This window comes from Hemiscyllium ocellatum, chromosome 5, assembly GCF_020745735.1.
Source record: "Hemiscyllium ocellatum isolate sHemOce1 chromosome 5, sHemOce1.pat.X.cur, whole genome shotgun sequence".
Taxonomy (NCBI): Eukaryota; Metazoa; Chordata; class Chondrichthyes; order Orectolobiformes; family Hemiscylliidae; genus Hemiscyllium; species Hemiscyllium ocellatum.
The window spans coordinates 113,120,333-113,136,614 of NC_083405.1; the positions used below are offsets into that span (position 1 = coordinate 113,120,333).

General features: G+C 41.0%; 2 pseudogenes; both read right to left on the reverse strand.

The window, feature by feature from the left end:
• Positions 1 to 14,010: 14,010 nt before the first annotated feature.
• On the reverse strand, positions 14,011 to 14,119 carry LOC132816268 (5S ribosomal RNA; annotated as a pseudogene).
• Position 14,120: 1 nt separating this feature from the next.
• LOC132816292 (5S ribosomal RNA) lies at positions 14,121 to 14,229 on the reverse strand (annotated as a pseudogene).
• Positions 14,230 to 16,282: the final 2,053 nt, after the last annotated feature.

The following is a 16,282-nucleotide window of genomic DNA, read 5'->3' on the forward strand; positions in this document are numbered from 1 at the left end:
GCACCAGCATCCGAATATTATTTGGAGGGCTTTAACAGGACCATGTATGCTGTCATCATTTCCAGTCATGATTTGGAGATGCTGGTGTTGGACTGGGGTGTACAAAGTTAAAAATCACACAACACCAGGTTATAGTCCAACAGATTTAATTGGAAGCACACTAGCTTTAGGAGCGCCGCTCCTTCATCAGATGATTGTGGAGGACACAATTGTAAGGCACGGAATTTATAGCAAAAATTTACAATGTGATGTAACTGAAATTATACGTTGAAAAATACCTTGATTGTCTGTTGAGTCTTTCATCTGTTTGAATACCATGATCATTTCACTTTTTTCATGTGTAAATCACAAAATCATTATTAAAGGTTGCATTCTCAGGTTAGCTGTAACAATTGGTGTTAGCTAGACAATATGTTGAAGGTGTTAGCCCCCGTGTTCTCTGTCTATGCCATGATGTTTAGATTGATTCTATTCTAAAATGTGAGATAACACAGTTTCAAATGAATCCATGCAGTTTTTGAGCAAAATATGTGTGCATGTGGGTCTTTGTGTCTGTCTGTGTGTCTGTCTGTCTGGGTTGGGGTTGTAAGTGTGAGAGAGAGTATATGTGTGTGTGTAGTGAGTGTAGAGTGTCTTAAGTCTGTGAGGAGGCGCATGTGTAAGTGTGTGTCTGGGGTGGGGGGTTGTGAGTGTCTGTGAGAGAGAATGTATATGTGTGTGCATGAGTGTAGAGTGGTCTAAGTCTCTGAGAGGATGCCGATGTGAGTGTGGGAGTGTGTGTGTGTATAAGAGTGTGTGTGAGTGTCTGTGTGTGTGTGTGTGTGTGTGTGTGTAGCAGTGTCTGTGTGTGTGTATAATGTAATGGTGGTCACCTGTAATGTGACATGAACCCAAGGTCCCAGTTGAGGCCCTCCCTATGGGTACCGAACTTAGCTATCAGCCTCTGCTCGGCCACTTTTCGCTCCTGCCTGTCCCAAAGTCCGCCTTAGAGGATGGTCACCCAAAGGTCTGAGGTCGAATGTCCTGGACCACTGAAGTGTTCCCAACTGGGAGGGAACACTCCTGTCTGTTAATTGTTGTGTGGTGCCCATTCATCATAGCCTTTGCTCGGTTTCCTCAATGTACCATGCCTCCGGGCATCCTTGCCTGCAACGTATAAGATAGACAACATTGGTTCAGTCACATGAATACCTGCCACGTACAAGGTGGAGGTGACCCAAGTGTAATGCTGGTATCCATGTCCACACTCTGACACGTCATGCAGCGCCTACCATGACAGGGTTGTATGGAGTTGTCCTGAGAGGCAGGCAGCTTGCTACGAACAATGATCTGTTTGAGGTTTGGTGGTTGTTTAAAGGCAAGCAGTGGAGGTGTGAAGAAGGTCTTGGCGAGGTGCTCATCCTCATTTCCAGTGCCTTAATTGACTCCAGGCAGTAGATCTGGTTTCATTCCTTTTCTTTAAACCGGCAGTTGATACAAGTGAATGGCTTGCTTGTCCATTTCAGAGGGCAATTAAGAGCGAACCACACTGCTGTGGGTCTGGAGGTACATGTAGGCAAGATTAAATAAGGACAGTTTTCTTCCACTAAGGAATATCAATGAACCATATGGGTTTTCACAACAATTGATAATGATTCATGGTAATCATTAGACATTTTACTCGAGGTATTTCTCAAATTCAAATTCTACCTTCTGCAAGGTGGGGTTCATACCTGGGTACTGAAAACATTTTCAAGGTCTCTGGATTCTTTGCCTAGTGGTAATACACTATGGTATCACTTACCCCAGGATTAGTAGGACCTGATCAGGTATACCCTAGAACTCTGTGGGAGCCAGGAAAGTGATTCCTGGGCCCCTTGCTGAGATATTTCTATCATTGATAGTCACAGATGAGATGTCGGAAGACTGGAGGTTGGCTAATGTAGTGCCACTATTTAAGAAAGGTGGTAAAGAAAAGCCAGGGAGCTTTGGACCGGTGAGCCTGACATTGGTGGTGGGTAAGTTGTTGGAGGGAATCTTAAGGAACAGGGTTTACATGTATTTGGAAAGGCAAGGATTGATTAGCGATAATCAGCATGGCTTTGTGCATGGGAAATCATGTCTCATGAACTTGATTGAGTTTTTTGAAGACGTAATGAAGAGGACTGATGAGGGCAGAGCAATGGATGTGATCTATGAGGACTTCAGTCAGGTGTTCAACAAGATTCCCCATGGTAGACTGGTTAGCAACATTAGACTTTTCTAGGAGAAAGTGAGGACCGCAGATGCTGGAGATCAGAGCTGAAAATGTGTTGCTGGAAAAGTGCAGCAGGTCAGGCAGCATCCAAGAATTTAATGGAGGGTTGCTTTCCAGACTGGAGACTTGTGTTCAGTGTTGGTTCCACAGCTTTTCGTCATTTATATAAAGGATTTGGATGTGAATATAGAAGGCATAGTTAGTAAGTTTGCAGATGACACCAAAATTAGAGGTGTAGTGAACAGCTAAGAAGGTTACCTGAGAGAATAACGGGATCTTGATCAGATGGGCCAATGAGCCAAGGAGATAAATCTGAGATGTTGCATTTTGGAAAGAAAATCAGTACAGGACTTATACACTTAATGGTAAGGTCCTGGAGAGTGTTGCTAAACAAAGATCTTGGAGCTCAGGTTCATAGTTCCTTGAAAGTGGAGTCACTGATGGATGTGATAGTGAAGGTGGCATTTGACATGCTGTGAATTGTCAGTGAATTGAGTATAGGAATTGGAAAGTCAGGTTGCAGCTATACAGGACATTGGTTAGGCCACTTTTGGAATATTGTGTACAATTCTAGTCTCCCTGCTATAGGAAGGATGTTGTGAAACTTGAAATGGTTCAGAAAAGATTTACAAGAATGTTGGCAGGGTTGGAGGATTTGAGCTGTAGGGAGATGTTGAATAGCCTAGGGCTGTTTTCCCTGGAGCATCGGAGGCTGAGAGGTGACCTTATAGAGATTTATCAAATCATGAGGGGCAAGGGAAATAGGGTAAATAGACAAGATCTTTTCCCTGGGGTGGGGGAGTCCAGGACTGGACAGCATAAGTTTAGGGTGAGACGGGAATGATTTAAAGGGGACCTAAGGGGCAAGTTTTCATACAAAAAATGGTGCATATGTGGAATGAGCTGCCAGAGGAAGTGGTGGAAGCTGGCAGAATTAGAGCATTTAAAAGGCACCTGAATGGGTATATGAATAGGAAGGGTTTAGAGGGAAATGGGCCAAGTGCTGGCAAATGGGACTGGATTAAATTAGGATACCTAGTTGGCATGGATGAGTTGGAATGAAAGGTCTGTTTTTATGCTGTTTATCTCTATGACTATGACTCTAGTAGGCTATCCATATAATATCCTTCCTGGGTCATCTGCAGATGCGCTGACTTTTCTAAAGCCTTTGCCTGTTCATGCTGCTTGTTAAGTTTCACTTGTATTTTTCTCAAAGAATTTGATTCAAGACCCTATCTCTCTCACTGGAAATTATGTAATTCCTTACAAAATAACTTAATCTAGCAACTATACATAGAATTACAATTCTCTTTATTGACCCTAATTTGGCATCATCACCAAATCTAAAGCAAGTTGCATGTTAATACTCCTTAACTTTTGTCATCATTGCCAATTGGTGAATTAGCATAATACTTTAACCAAACTGTTCCATACCATGGCCTGTTCGCACTCATGCAAACCACTCAGCTCAAAGACTACAGAAGTGTGCACTGAGGTTGATCTGAGGTCTTAGTTCTCATTGTATGACAATGCCTTACATGCTACAGCTTTAAGTTAAGTCGCCAAAGTCTTACCAGATCATAGGGCTGCTCTCTCATCAGGTCGAGGCAACTGGTGGGTGATTTACCCTGAGGGCTACCATAGCTGAGGTGAGGGGAGAGGTTGAGAAAGAGAACCCTTCATAGTAACCTCAGCTGATGTGCGAAAGTTCCAAAAAGCAGTATCTCTGATGTCCTCATAAACTCTGAAAGCTCAACTGTGAAATCAATCAAAGACCTACACCTAACTGAATATCTTCCATCACTCTGTAACCATTAGCAACTTGACTTTGTCAACAGGAAACTAAAAAACTGTGAGAAGTCAACTGATTCCTCCCCTTTAGTTCAACATCTTGATTCACAAGCGATTTTTTTTTGGTTTCATTAAGTTTTCCCATCTATCGTACCTCTGCAGAGCTGTCTCTCATCCTAACAGTGTAAGTATGTGTGTATTTGGGATTAAGGGGATATAGTTTTATTTTGCACAGTATTTTAGTTGATAACCAATTTTGCCATTTATTCTAAGATTTCATTTTGACTATAATAATTTTTAAAAATTTATTTGAGAAATAAACTTGATAAAAGTTCCTTTTGCTGGATAACAGTAATACAGAGAAGCAAATTGACCATTTTGACAATCAATGAAACATTTAAACTTTTTGGTGCATATTGAGAACTATTCTTCCTAGCACGGTTCTGATCATTGGTTTATGGTAGATAGTTGGAAGACATTCGATTATTATCATGGTCAAACAATATATAATTTTTTTGATGTGATTTTCCGCAATGGCTATTTTGATTACAATTTCCTGACGGACTTCTTAAAACTTCTAACCTTGTTCTTGACACAACCATTGTCTACTGCCATGTTGCATTCTAGAAGGCCAATTGGTGAGACAAATTCAGTCTTTATGGAATTTATAAGCATTTATTTACAGGCTTACATATTACATACATGCACCTCCTAGCCCAAATAACCACAATTTCAGCCTATGTTTATAATAGGAGCACAAGTGAATTCCAATGAATGCCTTACACTGCATACAAATAACTAGTTAAAAATCAAACAACACCAAGTTATAGTCCAAAAGGTTTATTTGGAAGCACTAGGTTTTGGAGTGCTGCTCCTTTATCAGGTGATTGTGGAGAATAAGATTATAAAGACACAGAATTTACAGCAAAAGTTTACAGTGTGATTTAACTGAAATTATATATTGCAAAAGACTTGGATTGTTTGTTAAGTCTCTCATCTTTTAGAATGACCATGTTGGTTTCAGTTCTTTCATCTGTAAATCGCAAAACCCTTTTAAAAGGTTACATTCTCAACTGGTGAGGCAAATTCAGTCTTTATGGAATTTATAAGCATTTATTTACAGACTTACATATTACATACATGCAACTCGTAGCCCAAATAACCACAATTTCAGCCCATGTTTATAATAGGAGCACACATAAATTCCAATGAATGCCTTGCACTGTATACAAATAAATAGTTAAAAATCACACAACATCAGGTTATAGTCCAACAGGTTTATTTGGAAGCACTAGCTTTTGGATTGTTGCTCCTTCATCAGGTGGTAGTGGAGAATAAGATTGTAAGAAACAGAATTTATAGCAAAAGTTTACAGTGTGATGTAACTGAAATTATATATCGAAAAAGACCTGGATTGTTTGTTAAGTCTCTCATCTTTTAGAATGACCATGTTGGTTTCCGTAAATCGGAAAACGTTTTTTAAAAGGTAAATCGCAAAACCTTTTTAAAAAATTACATTCTCAAGTGAACTTTAACAATTACGTGTCTTACAATCTTATTCTCTGCAATGACCCGATAAAGGAGCAGCACTCCAAGAGCTCGTGCTTCCAGATAAACCTGTTCAACTTTAACCTGGTATTGTGTGATTTTTAACTTTGTACACCCCAGTCCAACACTGGCGTCGCCAAATCTAAATTACAAATAAATACACAATTAACAAAATGAGATTATTCTATTATTGATCTATTTGTTTCTGTGTATTATTGCATGGTATAAATGAATCTAGAAAAGTAATTTTAAGCTATGTAATAATTGCCATTTAGTTGGTTAATTTTCTGCCAAAGTCAATGGGAAAATATGCTGGGCACTCTTTATATTCACTAGGATTCAGACCCATCTATTTCTGTGAGCTGCAATCAAGCCATGAATCTGCAAAATAAGGTGCAAGAGAAAAGGCAACAGTGTATCGGAGCTTATTTAGAAGATCACTTCGATATGATCCTTCCTTGCAATGACAAGGTGCTTCTTGACATCAACCCCAATCTTTGACTACTTTCCACCTTTGCTCCTTTGTACAGCAGTCGTGTTTTAACTGAAAGCAATGTTCTTGTTCAGCTTTTCTATTCCACTTAGTATCACATAACTCGTTAAGCTATTTTTATTTGCTTTATTTTCGAAGGTTGAAGAATTTAAGTGACCTTCCTTTATAACTCAGTCATATAGTATTAAGGGGCAGCCTTCTGCCCCTCTAATGCCTCCAAGGCTTGATTGTTTCCCTTGTTCTTTGGTGTTCAGAATGGATCACTCAAAATATGAGAGCTTTTCAAAGGTTGAAACAGGACAGATTCAAATTGTGTTTTACTGATTTGAAATGCAGTTTAGTGTTTTGTCAATCCCAGCTCAACACTCATATCCAAGTATTGATTTTATTACTACTCCTAAATCTCTATTTGCCCTTTCTGCAGTAATTTTTCTTTTTTGTTATTTTAGTAAATTCAATCTACCTTTTTTTTGTATTCTATTTATTAGAACATGCAGCACTTGAGCTGATAATCTTGGTTAATATTCTGGTGCTTTTCCAAAGAAGTGTTGCATTGAAGTTGTGTTTGTCTCTTCAGTTGGACACCAAATGTCTCAGCCACCATTTTAATCTCAATCATCATCTATTATGTTGTCAACAAGCATATGTGACACAAAATGGATGACATCATGTGAGCTGTGTATTATACACAATGTCTGATGTTCAATTTCTTTACAGTCACCAGGTATCATGAGCAGCTGATCTGAGATCATCCCTTTTATGCTGATGTCAGTGAGGAATTGCTATTCAATTAATTAGTAATTGCCCTTCTTGCTGTTTCTGTGACTTTGCATAGTGCCTTTGCCTATTTTGTTTGATCTAATGTTTTATGTACCATGCCTGAATGGTCTGCAAAGAAGAAGCTGTGCTTCAGTGTCCCAGTGGCATGCTTTAGAGTGATGTTCATGCAGCCATGTGTCTCATTGTATAGCATTTATATTTTGTTGCTATTCTGAGCTTTCTTATAAGGGTCATTAATTACAATTGCAGATTATAGCACTATTGGCTCAAGTCATCTGTTCATTCTATTTTGGTTTTCAATAAAGAAACATATGGATAACCACATGGTAAAGGCATACTTGATATGGATAACAGATATTATAACTTTTCTATTGGTCTGAACCTATACTGTATTCAATGAACAGTACACCTTGTGTTCATATTAAAAATGGTGTTGATTTAAGGTGCAAATGTGTTGCTGGTCAAAGCACAGAAGGCCAGGCAGCATCTCAGGAATAGAGAATTCGACGTTTCGAGCATAAGCCCTTCATCAGGAATAAGAGAGAGAGAGCCAAGCAGGCTAAGATAAAAGGTAGGGAGGAGTCCTGGGCTCAAGTAAATATTGTCTCCTATGCCTTATTTAGCTGGTATTGTCTTTCCACAGTGAAAATGATTACAGATAAGGACAGTTTCAATGTGGAGTGCTGTTTGTTGATGCTGTGGAAATTTACTTCAGTTCCAAGGGACAAGATATTCTAACAGTTACTTTCTACACTCATACAGAATTGCTGGACAACATGGGAACATAGAGATGCATTTGCTGCATGTGCCAAAAGCCATAAGGTGCTGTTACCAAAGAACTGATATGAGAACAGGCTCCTAACATTAAGCAAAGGATGCAAAGACAGTACCTGCATTGTCTATCTTGAAGAAAGAATCATGGAGCTACAAGATAGAGTCCACTGAAATTGAAAACTACATGGCCTTTTTTTTCCAAGCTACAGATGGTGTCTTTTCCATTTCAAAGCAAATTGCTTGTCAATCAATAGAGTAGAGCTGGATGTTAAATTTTCTTTAAACTTTCAAAAACAGGACATTGGTTTTCCAAAGATAAAGATCTTTGGTCATTTAAATCAGTCAAAGACAGGATAATTTCTCAGCACATTTTTCTACAGCTTTTAATGCTCAATAGACTTTTTTTCTAAGTGAAAGGTACTCTAACACATCTTAATACTTACATGGTCAATGTAAAATTTCATTTAACCTTTCAGAACAGAGCCCACTGATGAATCACTACAGTTTAATAAAACATCTACATTGCATTACAGCAGCTAACAATGACGTTTGAAATTCTCAAAGCTTTCAACACTTAAATGTCCAAAGTTTGACAATTCCCCAGCAGGTTTTCCCTTGTGGTCATGAACTCTGAATAATGTAAGTTGCTGAGGGCTTCTATAACACACATCAAGACACAAAAATAGCAGCATAGTGGAGGAAGAAATTCAAGACTGAAAACAAAAAATGCTGGAAACCACAGTGGATCAGGCAGAATCCATGGAGAGAGATACAGCTAATGCTACAAAACCAGATGATTCTTCATTGGGGTTGACATGAAGTGTGGAGGGGGCAGCAATTATGCAATTGTGGGGGTGGGGGGTTGTGGAGTGATGTGGGAGAAAGGCTGCTGGTAGTGCAGATTAAGCCATTGGAATGTGAGAATCGCAGAACAATGCTGTGTCTCATTGCCAGACTGGAAAGAACAGACAAAACTGGGGTGGGGGGGGGGGGGGGGGGTGGTGCGGTGGGCAGGTGGACAGAGGGCATGGTGACAGAGAGTGGAACAAGTTAAAAGGTAAGGAATGGGAATGGGTTCACAGATCTGAAGGTGTTGAACTCAGAATTAAGTCCAGATGGCTGTAAAGTGTCTTGTCTGAGGATGAGATATTGTTCCTCCAATTTGCACTGTGATTCACTGGAGCATGGCAGCACGCCGAGGATTGACACATGGGCATGCAAGCAGGACGCTGTGTTAAAATGACTGACTATAGGACGGTCAGGGTCATGCTTCCACATGGACTGGAGGTGTTCTGAAAGTGGTCACACAGTTTGCACTTGGTTTCTCCAATATAGAGGAGGTCACAGTGGATACATTGAATGCAATAGTCCAGATTGGAGGAGGTACAGGTGAAATGCTGTTTCGCCAAGAAAGACTGTTTAGTGCAGACAGGGGGAGTGATGGGAAGATGTTTTTGGTGGTGGCGTTCCACTGGGGTTGTCTAACATGATGGAGAATTATCCTTGAAATGTGGAAGCTGGTGGGATGAAAAGTGAGGACCACTGGGACCTGATCATGCTGTTATGAGTGACAAGAGGGGAAAAGGACAGAGGCACGGGTGATAAGTTGGATGCAGTTGAGGGCATTGTCAACCACAGTGGTTGGCAAACCACGATTATGGAATAAAGATGCCATGTCAGTTGTTTTGGAAGGTGATATTATCTGAACAGATACAATGTAGGCGAAGGAACTGGGAGAATGGGATAGAATCCTTATAAGATGTGAAATGTAAAGAGCTGTGTTGAAGGTAACTGTGGGAGTCAGTAGCATTGTAGTGGATGGCAGTGGACAGTTTCTTCTCTGAAATGGAGACAGAGATCAAGGACAGAAAGGGAGGTGTCGGAGATGGACCATATGAAAGATATAGAAGGGTGGGAAATTGGAGGCAAAATGAAAAAAATTTTCAAGAAATGAATTGTGGGAAGGGCCCAGTGTTGGACTGGAACAAGGTTTGCTCCACATACCTTATAAAGAGGCACCATGCAGATGCCCATCACCATTCCTTTAACTTAGCAGAAGTGAGATGAATTGAAAGAGAAATTGTTCAGTGAGAGAACAAGCTCAGCCAAGAGAAGAAGAGTGGTGGTGGGTGGGGATTGGTCAGGAGTCTATTCGAGAAATTCAACAGTCTTGTATGCTTGGGGTTGCAACCCTTTCCAATCTGTGAAAATTCCAAATTAAAACAGCACAGGGTCAAGAAGGCACTCAAAACTTGCAAAGGTTGCAAAATGTTTCTGACTCCGTTCTCGCTACCTTTAGTGGATGAAATGCCAACCCATTGGTATCTGTAATTTGCCTATGGTCAGCTGATCTTGCAGATACTATTTTAGTGATGGGCAATAAATGTTTGCCCAGCCCTGATGAAGCACATATCCCATGTGTGAATAAAAAGAATCTGTGGTGGCTTTTAAGAATCGGGTAACATAAAAACTTAATGTATGCTATCTTTTACTTTTTACTTTATTGTCCATACAGAAAATTCCATTCCATTTCATTGCTTATTGATTAAAATAAGCCTAGAAATAAATGATAACAATATCGAAAAAAAAGCATTCTTTTACAAGAAAGCAAACATTAATTAAAATATGAAATAAAGCTTTCTAATGCAATTAGAATAATCACTTGGTGAGTCCACTGTGGATCCTTGCCCCTACATCAGCTCCTGTTTAATGTTCTTACCTTTACATTTTAATGAATAACCCAGACTGTGGGATAAATTGGTTCTTCTGTGAAGCAGAGGAAATTAAGACAAATCTCTTCTGCTGTACCCAGTTATAAATGTTGACATCAATGTATGCAGGCTGTTCGGAGAAACACACAGAAGAAATGTATTTTAAAACAACAAGTGCATTTACCTGTTTTATTATAAAGCTAAAGGTGTCCTTCCAGGAAATATAAGCCCCTGCCTGCTCACTGCATCCCAGATAGTGAATGAACCCAAATGTGCCCCAATGTATTATTGAAACATTGATGAAGGACGTCCAGAGACCTCAAATTAGAGGCACGGTGAAATGAAGAAAATAAGATCAAGTCATCTTTTCCATGCAAATCCATCAATATTCTTTAAATGCTATCAATGTAAGTCATTGATGTTGTAAAATAGCTGATAAAAATATTTAGATTTGTGATTGGTAGACAAGAATAATACGTAAACCAGTGAATTCTAATCGGAATTTGCATTTGATACCTGAAGCTTGATCTAAGAGGACTGTAGATTTGATAGTCCCCCTCAAATCAGGTTAATTTGATTTGGACTCTTGTCATCCAATAGAGAAATACACAGGCACATAAACAAATACAGCGCAAGGAGTGAGGCCTACAGTCTTCACCTTTCAGGGAGAGGACAGAATGTCCACAAGAGTCCAGAGTTTGATAAGACAGAGCACTGATATTACATGGCAATTGTGAGCTGGTGAATAACTGGAGTTACGGAGTGTATGTAAACTGCTGTGATTTAGAAAAAGGTTTTTCAAAATTTTTTTAAAAACCTTAAAATGCTACCCATATAATTAATTAAAGGAGGTGGGATGGAAGAAAGCACTTATTTAATTCTTTATTCTATTCTCAAATTATAAGAATTATCAGATTGTTAATACTTAAATTAGCACAGGAATTGGTAGTGAGAAGAGGCATTGATTTAATAATGAATGAAATCAATTAATTGCTTAAATAAGACATAACAAAGAAAGCACAGCAAGTGATGTGTTGTGACTGCAGAATACATGAGCTCCTGGATGCCAGTTCGATCCATAGTAAACATAAATGCCATAATATTTTGCAACTTCAGGAGCTTCACCTCAAGCATATTAGATGGGGGCCAAGATGCAGACATTGACAAATTGAGGGTGGGGAGAGTGTGGAGGGAGGGGGGGGGGGAGTTAGTGGGGAAGAGGAGGTAGAGTGACCTAGTTACTTTGCTCTGGAAGGTATTCACATCTCCTAGGTTAGGGTCTTTGGATTTGGTCAGAGACAGGAAGGTGAGTCTGTGAATGCAACAGGTAAGGGGACTCAACATGCAGAAGCCTTTGCAATTGCTCAAAAGGGTCTGGGGTTCTTACTGTCTTTATGGGTGAAAGCAGTGATGGCATGAGCAAAGGGACCATGACAACACAGCATTGAAAGCCATGTTGGTATTCAGGGATAGCACAGTCAGACAAATAAATGCAGTTCTTTGCCACTGAAGGGAAGTCTTTCAATGTCTGCCCAGTGCCAGGGTTTGGGATATCTGCTCTGGGCTGGCAAGGAATGTACAGTTGGCAAAGTGAGAAGAATGTGTTTGTGGTTCATGTCAGAATCAACAACACAGATAGAGTTAAGAAAGAGGTAGTCCTGAGGGAGAATTAGTAACTTGAGTCTAAATTAAAAAAGCAGCACCTTAAAAGTATTAATTTCAGGATTATTACCATCACTACAAGCAAATTAGCATGTAGTAAACACTCTCAGGGTGAAGTAATTTCTCATCTCAGCCCTAAGTACTTTACCCCAGACTGTGACCCTAGTTCAGGACTCACCCACCATTGAGAACACCATTCCTACATCTACTCTATCTAGTCATGTTAGAATTTTGTAGGTTTCTATAAGATCTCCCCTCTCATTCTTCCGAACTTCAGTGAAGATAATACAACCGCTCCTCATACGTCAGTCCAGCCATCCCAGCAATCAATCTGGTAAACCTATGCTGCATTCCACCTACATTAAGATCATCTTTCCTCAGGTACACAACATTCCAGGGTGGTCTCACCAACGACTTATATAATTGCAGCAAGACTGTAACAGAGGGAAAGCTCTGTTAATTCAGAATAACTTTGTGCAATCAGGAGAAATAAGACCATAAGAAATAGGAAAAGGAGTATGCTGTTTGGCCCCTGCTCCACCATTCAATAGCCTCACAGCTAAACAGACATTCCTCATGACCACTTTTTTGTCCTTTACCTGTAAACCTCAGTTCCTCTACTGATCAAAAATTTATCTTAGGCTTAAACACACACAAGGTCTCAGTCCACATCTCTGTGTAGCAAAAAAAATTCCAAAGACTCACAACCCTCTGAGAGAAGAAATTCCTGCTCATCTTTGTCTTAAATTTGTGTGCCTTTATTCTAAGGCTATGCCCTTTGATCTTAGACTTCCACATACATCAGAATTTTACCTGCACTTCCACCTGTCATTTACTGTATCCGTTGCTCCCGATGTGGTCTCCTCTACTTGCAGAGCGCTTCTGAGAACATCTTCCGGACACCCACACAAACCAACCCCACCACCCTGTGGCTGAACACTTCAACTCCCCCTGCCACTCCATCAAGGACATGCAGGTCTTGGGCCTCCTCCATCGCTACTCCCTAACCATCTATTGCCTGGAGGGTAAACATAAGGGTAAACATCCTGTCAGTATTGACCCTGTCAAGCCCCTTAAGAATCCTCTATGTTTCAATGAGATAACTTCTCATTCTTCTAAATTGCAATAAGTAGAGTCCCAACTTGTTCAACCTTTGTTCATAAGACAATCCCTCCATACCAGGGCTCATCCTGGTGAATCTTCTCTGAACTGACTCTAATGAAATGATGTCTTCCTGAAAAAACTGCGCAGAGGCCAGTATCCCGTCACCAACTCATCCATTATTTACTTGTTGGCAAAAGGCCCTCCCCATTTATCTTTCCACCCTTGAGGCTCCCTACCTCTATTTCTGATGAAGGGCATTTGCCCAAAACGTCGATTTTCCTGCTTCTCGGATGCTGCCTGACCTGCTGTGCTTTTCCAGCACCATTCTGATCTAAACCCCCATTATTTACTTGTGCACAGTACACTGGCTGTGGGCAGCCCATTCAGAGTCAGTCCCGTAAACTGAGAAGATTCTAAATCCCCTGTTAATATTCATTTATTTTAATGAGGAAATTCTAAATCTCCTGGTTTTTATTTAACTGAGTAGACTCTAAATCTCCTGGTTATATTTTGTAAAAAATTTTTTTAAACCCCCACACTACTGCCAAACTGAGGTCGTGCTTATATTTTCCCCAGCACCCGTGTTGTGTGAGTGCAGGTGTGAGACAACAGGTGTACAAATCTTTATTCAATTTTCCCAACCAGGAAGAAAGGAAACATCAGGGTGTGCCAGTGACAAGCAGTGCCCTTCTCAGAGGGCATCTCCTGGTTATATATATATATTTTTTTAAAGGGCAATGCTGTGTGAGACTCCTGTTTATTTTTTTCCCGGATTATTTTTTTTTTCGTTTTTTTTTTTCTTTTTTCTCTTTTTTCCCCCACACTACCGCCTAACTGCGGTAGTAGAAAATCGATCTACAAACACTACTGCAGAAAATCACACTACAAGGTCGCTGTAGAAAATCGACCTAAGCCTACTGCACCTGGTATTCCCAGGCGGTCTCCCATCCAAGTACTAACCAGGCCTGAGTCTGCTTGGCTTCCGAGATTAGGCGTTTTCAGACTAGTATGGCCGTAGGCAAGCCTACTGCACCTGGTATTCCCAGGCGGTCTCCCATCCAAGTACTAACCAGGCCTGAGTCTGCTTAGCTTCCGAGATCAGGCGTTTTCAGACTAGTATGGCCATAGGCACTGGCCCCATCTCCTGGTTATATTGGTGAGCCAGGGCTTTCCTGATTGTTCCAGGTTAACAATCTCAATCAAGGACTTTGTAGTCTACGAGGTCCACCTGTTTCAATCACTATATCTCACTCCCCCTCAAGTTGGGGTATGGTCTTTCACTTGTAGCTTTTCCTGTGATGTTTTCGTCCCAAGTCTGGTTCCTCTGACAAGGGCAGCATGTTTACTGTAGCCCATCTTTTGTGTCTGGACCATTTTGGGAGAGTTCCCTCCTCTTCTTCTGATGGTTATAGTGTCAAAGTTGCATTCATCTTGGATTCTGAGATTCCCTTGACACTTGACAGAGAGGGAGTATCTACGGTTTCTGACAGGCCTTCTGGCTGTTTTGAGGGGCCAGGTATGTTTTGCTCCTACCCCATCTATAAGTTAACAGTTTCAGGTGATCCACGTGTTTATTCTGGACTATATCACCTACCTAAAAGCTGTAAGTCACAGGATCTGACCTCGCATCAACCATGCAGGCAAAACTGAGGACTGCAGATGCTGAAAACCAGAGTTTAGATCAAAGTGGTGCTGGAAAAGTACATCAGGTCAGGCAGCATCCGAGGAGCAGGAAAATCGATGTTTCAGCCAATAGCCCTTCATCAGGAGTCAACCATGCTTCTTTCCATGGTTGTGACACCAAACTTCATACCCTGAATTAAATTCTCTCTCTCGCTTAGAGGAGGCATGTGGCCTGCATTGGTGTTTCTACTGCTGTTTCACCTCCCCACCCCACAGGGCCTGGGAATGTCATGTTTAACCTGGTGCGGAGCCTTCTCCCCTTCAGCGACTCTGCTGGAGCTATCTCTGTTGTTGTGTGCAGGGTAGTCCTATAATTGAACAAGGACCGGGACAGTTTAGTATGTAGTGATGCTGTGGGCTGCTACTTTAAGGAAAAAGTGATGTCTGCAGATGCTGGAGATCAGAGCTGAAAATGTGTTGCTGGAAAAGCGCAGCAGGTCAGGCAACATCCAAGGAACAGGAGATTCGACGTTTCGGGCATAAGCCCTTCTTCAGGAATCTCCTGTTTCCTGAAGAAGGGCTTATGCCCGAAACGTCGAATCTCCTGTTCCTTGGATGCTGCCTGACCTGCTGTGTTTTTCCAGCAACACATTTTCAGCGGCTGCCACTTTAAGCCTGCCTTCAACATTTGGATTGCTCTTTTCGCTAGACCATTGGAAGATGGATGGTATGGAGCTGTTGTTATGGGCTGAATGTCATATGACTTTAGGAAATATTCAAATTCTCTATTATCCGTGACCAATACTTCCAGCAGTCCGTGTACCACAAACAAAGCTCACAGCTGCTCAAACATTATGCTGAACAAATTTTATGCACTTTGAATGGGCGGCCACAGTGACCAGGAACATTGGGCTCTTGAAAGGACCAGCACAGTTGACTTTAACCCTGTAACTGAGTCCTTTAACCCTGTAACAACTATTCACACTAATATGGTGGCACTGCTGGTGGCAAATTTTGACTCTGTTGGCCCCACCAATGCAGCTATGTTGACATTGAACCCTGGCCACCAGACATTGCTTCTTTCTAGCACCTTTATCCTGGAACCCCCTGGATGAATCTGGTGGAGTTCAGTCAGTGTCTGACATTGATCTTTATTGAGGACAATCACCCTTGGTCTCCATACTCAAATGCCATTGTCTATGGTGATCTGCTCTTGCTATATCCAGAAAGACCATAGAACATAGAACATTGAAAAGTTCAGCACAGAACAGCCCTTTGGCCCACGATGTTGTGCCAAGGATTATTCCTAATCTAATATAAAATAACCTAATCTACGCACCCCTCAATTCACTGCTGTCCATGTGCATGTCCAGCAGTCGCATAAATGTCCCTATTGACTCTGCTTCCACCACGACTGCTGGCAACGTATTCCATGAATTCACAACTCTCTGCGTAAAGAACCTACCTCTGATGTCCCCTTATACCTTCCTCCTAATACGTTAAAAATATGACCCCTTGTGCCAGTCAATCCTGCCCTCGGGAAACGTCTCTGGCTATTGA